Raw genomic sequence first — 9,040 nt, 5'->3', positions numbered from 1 at the left:
AAAAACTGTATTGGGCAAAGCTAGTAACAAGAAGGACTTCGAGCATAGATTCTTCCATCACTTTTAGAAGAATGAGCTAGCCCTTGGCTCATCTATGTCAACTCCTCTTATCAGCCAGTGCTGTCCAGCCTGAACACAAGGTATCAGAAGGAGCCCTTGTGGAATCACCCCAGTCTCTGGGCCAGAAGATCCAGGTTTGAGCCTCATTCCAGGACTTGTTGGGTGGGAGCTGTTGGCAAGACCAGCATTGGTTGACCATCTCTAATTGTCTTTGAAATGAGTGGCTTGCTAGGCCATTTCAGAGGCCAGTTAATGGTCAACTGTGTTGCTGTAGGCCTGGAATATCATATAGGGCAGACTAGGTAGGTGCAGCAAATTTCCTGCCCTAAAGGATATTGGTGAATCACGTGGGTTTTTACAATATTCAATGATAGTTTCATGGACACCATGACTGAGACTAGCTTTCAATTCCAGATTTTTATTCATTAATTGCATTTAAATTCCACCAGCTGAACCATTGAATCCATATGCTCAGGGTATTATCCTGGGTCTCTGGTTTATTCGTCCAATGACATTACCATCACGGTACAGTCTCCCCAGAGTTTTGTGCTGAATTTCAACTGTTTGATAATCAGCCTGTTAATCCTTCCCTCGCTTCTCCACTATTCTCCAGAGAGGGAGAAAATATGTGCGAAGATCCGAAGCAAACAAACAAAGGATCAAAGCCAGTCACTGATAGCTTCAGTTCACTAGGCTCACTGCCAATCACATTGAAAACCCTAGTGAAGGCGAAATGGTTGGATGTCAGTACTTGCAAGTGCATCACTGGTACCAAGTATTAAAAACAAATTGAGTATATCTCTCTATCAGTCTGAAGGACTGAAAGTTATCAATACTGACTAATTGGGGTCAGTCACTGATGGTGCATACAGCTAATGCCAAGTCTTTATCTCCTCCAAAACTGCACATATGAACATACGTATTAGGAGCAGGAGTAGGTCATTTGGCCCCTTGAGCCTGCTCCACCATTCAATGAGATCATGGCTGACCTGGATGCAACCTCAACACCACATCCCTGCCTACCCCTGATAACCTTTCACTCCCTTGTTAATGAAGAATCTATCTAGCTCTGCCTTAAAAATATTCAAAGACTCTGCTTCCACCACCTTTTGAAGGAGAGAGTTCCAAAGACTCACAACCCTCTGAGAGAAAAAAAAATTCTCCTCATCTCTGTCTTACATGAGCAACCCCTTATTTTTAAACAGTGACCCCCAGTTCTAGATTCTCCCACAAGAGGAAACATCCGCTCCACATCCACCCTGTCAAGTCCCCTCAGGATCTTAAAGGTTCAATTAAATCACCTCTTACTCTTCTAAATACCAGTAGATACAAGCCTAACCAGTCCAGCCTTTCCTCACAAGACCACCAGCCCATTCCTGGTATTAGTCTACTAAACCCTCTCTGAACTGCTTCTCAACCATATACATCTTTCATTAAATAAGGAGACCAGTACTGTGCACAGTGCTCCAGATGTGGTCTCACTAAAGCCCTGCACAACGGAAGCATAACCTCCCTACTTTTGTTTCCATTTCCCTCACAAGAAATGATAACATTCTATTAGTCTCATAATTACCTTCTGTACCTGCATACTAATCTTTTGTGATTCATGCACTAGGACACCCAGGTCCCTCTGAATCTGAGCTCTGCAATCTCTCACCATTTAGATAATAATTCTTTTTTTATTTTTCCTCCCAAAATAAATGGTTTCACATTTGCCCATATTATACTCCATTTGTCAGATCTTTGCCCATTCGCTTAACCTTAACCACAGAACAGATAGGGAGAAGCGGTTCCTGCTCCTAAAAGGATCAAGAATGAGAGGACGCAGTTTTAAAGTGGTTTGCAAAAGAAGCAAATGTGATGTGAGAACAAACTTTCACACGATGAGTGGTTCGGGTCTGTAATACACTGCCTGGAATTGTGGTGGAGGCAGGTTCAATCGAAGCATTTGAGTGGGCATTAGGTGATTATTTGAATAAAAACAATGTGCAGGGGTATGGGGAAAAGGCAGGGCAATGGCACTAGGTCATAATGCTCATTTGGAGAGTCAGTGCAAACCTGATGGGCCAAATGGCCTCCTTCTGTGTCGTTAAATTTCTGTGATTCCATGATTCTCTCTATGTCACTTTATAGTCTCCTTACATCCTTTTACTTTCCTACCTATCTTTGTGTCATCAGCAAATTTGGCAACCACCCCTTCAATCCTTTAATTCAAGTCATTTATATAAATAGTAAACAGTTGAGGTCCCAGCACTGGTCCCTGTGGCACAGCACTTGTTACATCTTGCCAATCTGAAAAAGACCCATTTATACGTACTCTCTGCTTCCTGTTAGCTAGTCAATCTTCTATCCATGCCAATATGTTAGCCTCTACACCACGAGCTTTTATTTTCTGCAATAATCTTTGATGTGGCACTTTATCGAATGCCTTCTGGAAATCTAAGTACAGTACATCCACCAGATCCCCTTTATCCACAGCACATATGACTCCTTCTAAGAACTCCAATCAATTGGTTAAACATGATTCCCCTTTTACAAAACCATGTTGACTCTGCCTGATTGCCTTGAGTTTTTCTAAGTTCCTTGCTATAACATCTTTAATAATAGTTTCTACCATGTTCCTAATGACAGAGATTAGGCTAACTGGCTTCTAGCTTTCTATCTCCCTCACTTTGTGAATAAAGGAGTTACATTTGCTAATGGAACCTTCCCCGAATCTAGGGAATTTTGCAAAATTAAAACCAATGCATCAACTATTTCACTAGCCATTTCTTTCAAGACCTTAGGGCAAAGTCCATCTGAACCTGGAGATTTGTCAGCCCCGCAGCCCCAACAATTTGCTCAATATCTCTTCCCTGGTGATTGTAATTTTACCGAGTTCCTCTCTCCCTTCCACTTCCTGGTTTACAGCTATTTGCAGGACGTTACTTGTGTCCCCTATAGTGAAGACCCAAGCAAAATACCAGATTAATTCATCTGCCATCTCCCTACCTTCCATTATCAATTCTCCAGATGCACTTTCTATAGGATTAATGCTTACTTTGTTAACTCTTTTCTTATTTAAATATCTATAGAAACTCTTACTATCCATCTTTATATTACTAGCTAGCTTTCCCTCATTCTTTAATTTTCCCTCCTTATTAATCTTTTTGTCATTCTTTGCTGTTCTTTATATTTTTTTCCAATCTTCTGGCCTGCCACCTGTCTTTGCGTAATTATATGCTTCATCTTTAAGTTTGATAGGGTCTTTAACATTTTTAGTTAACCACAGATGATGTGCCCTCCCCTTGGAATCTTTCTTTCTCATTGGAATGTATCTGTCCTTATATGAAATATCCCTTTAAATGTCTGTCACTGAACTTCCATTGACCTATCCCTTAACTGGAGGCACTGCAATACCAGATTGATATTTGGGGTGGAAGAAGCAAGCCCCTGTTCCATCTCCCTGTCCCAAAAAAATCAATTTCGTATTTGGCCCCCAGGTCAGCAATGTATCAAATATTAAACTGATAAGAACTGATGCTATATTTGATCTTAGCCAAAAGGCCGAGAAGTGAATATTCCCAAAGGATTGCAACGCTGGACTTAAGAGGCAGATTTTCCCCTCTGAATGTAGAGTGTATGAGAAAAGAGAAGTCGTGACACTGAAAATAATCTGCTTGTGGAAATAATTTCCTGAATTGTACAAACAAAATGTTACTACTGCAACAATTTTGTATCCACGTTGCTACTGTCCCTTTTATTCCATGAGCTATAGCTCTTCTCATATGTTTGTTGTGTATCGAATGCCTTTGAAAGTCCATGTACGCCCCATCGACAGCATTACCCTCATCAACCCTTTCTGTTACCTCTTCAAAACATTTCAGCAAGCTAGTTAAACACAATTTCCCCTTTTGAAATCCATGCTGGCTCTTCCTAATCAATCCACATTTTTTCACGTGACTTTTAATTCTATCCCGAATAATTTTCTCTGGAAGCTGCCCCATCACCAGAATTAAACCGACTGGTCTGTAATTGCTGGGCTTAGCCTGACAACCTTTTTTGAACAAGGGCATAATGTCGGGGGACCATTGATTAGGTTCGTGTCATGCCCACCCCATCAGTACCTCGGCCCACCTGGGGATGCTAATGATCCCACCACCAGGCTGCATTCCAATAGAAAATAAAAGGACTTTGAAAGAACCCCCTTGTGGAATCCCAGTGGCCCCAGAACCACCAGTTTTAACACTGAGCAGCCCTCGGGTTTTATGGCAATAGGGCATTCCCTCCAAATCTTACCACTTAATGTTGAGGGCCAAATGAAACCTCGTTGGATGTCTTGCCATCCAACACTGCATTAGCATCATTTGCCTACAACGGACCCATATTGGAACTGAAGTAGCAGACCACTGTTACATCAAAGGCTTTGGCTGACTGTGCCACTCGTCTCATGCTAAACACAGCTGTGCCACCTATGTCTGATCCGACATTGTCGATGCAGCCGCTCTGTCATCAACCACGTTCTGTGGTACAATCCGGGTCGGTGGTTCCTATATCGCAAACGTGTACAAGCCTCCAAGGGCCAGCTGGGAAGCACATCTTGCCAAAACTGTCCCATCCAATTACCTACGTGGGAAAGTTCAATAGGCACCACACTGACTGGGGTTGCTCAGCACCAGGCAGTGATGGTGAACAGTTCCTAAAGTGGGCCCCAGAAATGACCTCACCCTGATACATGACCCCAAGCAATGAGGAACATTCCATTCAGCCTGATTGGGTCGGAAATACTCACTTGACCCGTGCTGGGTCAGTTCCCTTGATGGACACCCCCAGCCAGCACATCGCCTGGCCCTGGATTATTCCCTGCAGAATCAACACAGGCCATCGCTCATTCACATTGGCCTTTGCCTCCCAGTCATCAATTGTGCAAAGAAGATGTGATGGAACTTAATGAACATACGAATTAGGAGCAGGAGTAGGCCACTCGGCCCCTCAAGCCTGTTCCACCATTCAATAAGATCATGGCTGACCTAATTGTAACCTCAACTCCACATTCCTGCCTACCCCCAATAACCTTTCATCAAGAGTCAATCTACCTCTTGTTTATCAAGAATCTATCTACCTCTGCCTTAAAAAGATAAAGCTCTCTGCTTCCTCCGCCTTTTGAGGAAAAGGGGTTTCAAAGACACATGGCTCTTTGAGGGAAATATTTCTCCTCATTTCTGTCTTAACTGGGTGACCCCTTATTTTTAAACAGTGACCCCTAGTTCTAAAGTGGAGGGAATGGCATAGTGGTATTGTTGCTAGACTAATAACCCAGAGACCCAGGGTAATGCTCTGGGGACCCAGGTTTGAAACCTGCCACAGCAGATGGAGGCATTTGAATTCAATGAAAATTTGGAATCAAAAGTTTGGAATTAATGCTGACCAATGAAACCATTGTCGATTGTTGTAAAAACCCATCTGGTTCACTGATATTCCTTAAGGAAGAAAACCGGCCATCCTTACCTGGTCTGGCCCACATGTGACTCCAGACCCACAACAATGTGGTTGACTCTTAAATGGTCCTGAAGCAACGGGCAATTAGGGTTGGGCAATAAATGCTGGCCTAGCCAGTGATGCCCACATCCCATGAATAAATTTTTAAAAAATTCTCCCACAGGAGAAAGCATCCACCCTGTCAAGACCCCTCAGGATCTTACATGTTTCAATCAAATCACATCTTAATCTTTTAAATTCCAGGGAATACAAGTCTAGTCTGTCCAACCTTTCCTCATAAGACAACCCGCCCATTCCAGGTATTAGTCTGGTAAACCTTCTCTGAAATGCTTCCAATGCAATTACATCCTTCCTTAAATAAGGAGACCAATACTGTACACAGTACTCCAGATGTGGTTTCACCAATGGCCTGTATAACTGGAGCATAACATCCCTACTTTTGTATTCAATTCCCCTCACAATAAATGATAACATTCAATTAGCTTCCCTAATTACTTGCTGTACCTGTGATTCATGCACTCCCTACATCCTGCTACATCTCAGAGTTCTGCAACCTCTCACCATTTGGATAATATGCTTCTTTTTATTCTTCCTGCAAAATGGAGAATTTCACATCTTTCCGCATTATGCTTCCATTTGCTAGACCTTTGCCCACTCACTTAACCTATCTATATCCCTTCTTAACTTACTGTACTGGCCAAAATACTGCGAGACCATGGACCGCATTATTGTGACTATACCTATTAAGATCCCTGTGGAAGAGGCATATAAGTGCTTTTGTGCTGCCATTCATAGAGCTGCTGCCTTGTGGCTATTGACCCACCTAAGTCCCAAACCTTGATGCAGAGAGGGCAGCACTCTGAAAGGAATACGAAAGAATTTTCACATTACAAATTCAAAATGAGGTTCCTTTCAATTTGGTTCCTTTACAGACAGTTGTAGGCTTACAACTGCTTAGATATTAGATGCCTCCACCCTGCACACACAAAACTCCTTTCTGTTATACCCAGCCTTTCCCTTTGAATGTAAATTTTCATTGTATCGCTAGGCCCCTTGAACACCTTTCACAGTACTAATTTTATTCATAATATAAACATTGCTTAGTGTCCCCTAGCTAAGTGCAAGATTTCATTCCCATTCCTGAATGCTCTGTTCAACAAAATGCAAATGTACCTCTACCTATTGTTTACATCTCAAAACTACTATATATCAAAGCACTCAGACTAGCTGGTTTTAATCTAATTAACACACACATAGATTAAACCCCTATTAAAAAAAATTCCAATACCACTATATATACATTAATATCTCTTCATGACAGTCTGGCAAAGGTCATCACACAAATCTTGTTGACACTCAATTGAATGCAACAATACGCATCATATCTGGAACTACACTCAACACTCCTCCCCGGCTTCCTGTCCTTACAAACTTCATTCCACCACACGTCTGCTGACTGATGAAAATCCACATGCTGGTTGAAACTATCTGTGCCAAGCCTCACTTACCACTCTATGATAACCTGTTCAACACACCCACTGGTCACCTTCCATCTCACCGCCCCATAGGGAGCAACCTCATGAGGAAGATCTACCAGCAGACATCCTTTGGATCCAGGTATGGGAAACGCGGGAAGTCACTAACAAGTTCCTTGTGATGAGCCCCATCTGTCGAATGGCAGGCTTTGAACTACCATGGCAAGAGTGGTCCTTGCTAAACAAGTTCGGGAGAATCCAGAGCCTCTATACAGCAAGCTTCCACTGCTAGTGCCCCAGCACAAGCCCCTTATTCACTTGTGGAGAGACACAAATAATGTTACACATGACTGAGGAGTGTCCCCTCTACAGACTAAGTGGCGGTCTAACCACCTTAAACTCATCAACTGAGGAGACTATCGCTTGGCTACGGGGATTTGCATTTGCTAAATAAATAAGAACAGCCATTCAGAGGTTGCTTCCCTTGCTGGAAAGCCTTTCATAAGATTTTCAGAACATAAGAAATAGGAATTGGAGTAGACCATTCTGTCACTTGAGCCTGCTCCACCATTCAATAATATAATGGCTGATCTGATTGTTACCTTAACCTCACTTTCTTGCCTGACCCTATAACCCTTAACTTTCTTATCGATCAAAAATCTGACTGCCTTGAATATATCAAATGACCCAACCTCTACTGCTGTCTGCAGAGGAAGAATATTTCAAAGATTAATGGCCCGCTGAGAGAAGAAATTACTCACCTCCCTCCTAAGGGGAAAGTCCTTGGGCAGGATTTTCCCTTTGTCGGGTGGGCTTGGGTGTGCCCGGGAAACGGCCTGTCACCTGCGATTGGGCCTCAGCCGCGATTTCATGCTGGCTGGCCAATTAACGGCCGGCCAACATGGAACGCGTGCTGAGAGGCTCAGCGCTGCTGGAGTCAGGGTGGGAGGTGCGTGAGCGTTGAAGCCTGTGCATGCATGGGGGGGTTGTGCGAGCTTTGAAGTCTGTGCTTGCATGGGGGGGTGCGCGAGCGAAGCCTGTGCATGCGCGGGGTGGGGAGGGGAGGGGGGGCTGCGCTCACTGAAAGCTCCCTGAAGGCACAAAGCTGCATCAGGGAGCTGCAGACTTTGAAAATGAAAAACAAAGATGTGTTAGAAATGATATAAACATGTCCCCACATGCGACTCAGTCACATGAAGAAGGAGATGTTAAAAATGATATTCAAAATATTTTATTGTTTTTTTTTAAAATGCTAATGGACACCTCATCCCACCCATGGATGAGGTTTTGCAAAAAATGCAACTGTAGCATTGGACGGGCAGGGAAAAATATAGGTTAATTAATTGATTAATGGCCTTAATAGGCTTTTTAGTATTCGGCAGGCGTGCTGCTGACTCTCACACGCGTGTGCCCACCAGCCAAAATATCGCGGGATGCTCGCCCCCAACATCATTGTGCGCCATTCCACGCTCGGACAAGCTGGGCGCGCGCCCACACGCTGAGCTGAAAATTCTGGCCCTCACACTTAATCTGCGTTCCCTAGCTCTAGATTCCCCCAAGAGAGAAACATTTTCTCAGCATCTAGCCTATTAAGCCCCTTTCAGAATCTTAAATGGTTCAATAAAATCGGCTCTCATTCTTCTAAGCTCAGCGAGTACAGGCCCAACCTTCTCAACCTTTCTTCGTCCCAGGAATCAGCCAAGTGAACCTCCTCTGAACTGCTTCCAATGCATGTACATCCCTCCTTAAGTAAGGAGACCAAAACTGTTTGCAATACTCTAGACAAGGTCTCAAATGCCCTGTACAGTTCACAATTTTTCTCAATTTCTATACTCCATCCCCTCTTGTAATAAAGGCCAGCATTCCATTTGCCTTTCTAATAACTTGCTGTACCTGCAGGTTAACTTTTTATGATTCGTGTACAAGGGCACCCAGATTCCCCTGCACTGCAGAATTCTGCAGTCTCTCTGCATTTAAATAATATTCTGCTTTTCTATGCTAAAGGCCAAAATGGATAATCTCGCATT

At 43.3% G+C, this 9,040-nt stretch overlaps 1 non-coding gene across 1 annotated transcript; it reads right to left on the bottom strand.

Moving 5' to 3' along the window:
• Positions 1–3,425: 3,425 nt before the first annotated feature.
• LOC121280640 lies at positions 3,426–3,618 on the bottom strand. Its single transcript, XR_005943672.1, has one exon. It is a non-coding gene; the product is annotated as a U2 spliceosomal RNA (small nuclear RNA).
• Between the last annotated feature and the right edge of the window lie 5,422 nt (positions 3,619–9,040).

This window comes from Carcharodon carcharias, chromosome 7 (assembly GCF_017639515.1).
Source record: "Carcharodon carcharias isolate sCarCar2 chromosome 7, sCarCar2.pri, whole genome shotgun sequence".
NCBI lineage: Eukaryota > Metazoa > Chordata > Chondrichthyes > Lamniformes > Lamnidae > Carcharodon > Carcharodon carcharias.
This window is presented reverse-complemented; position numbering and strand designations above follow the sequence as displayed.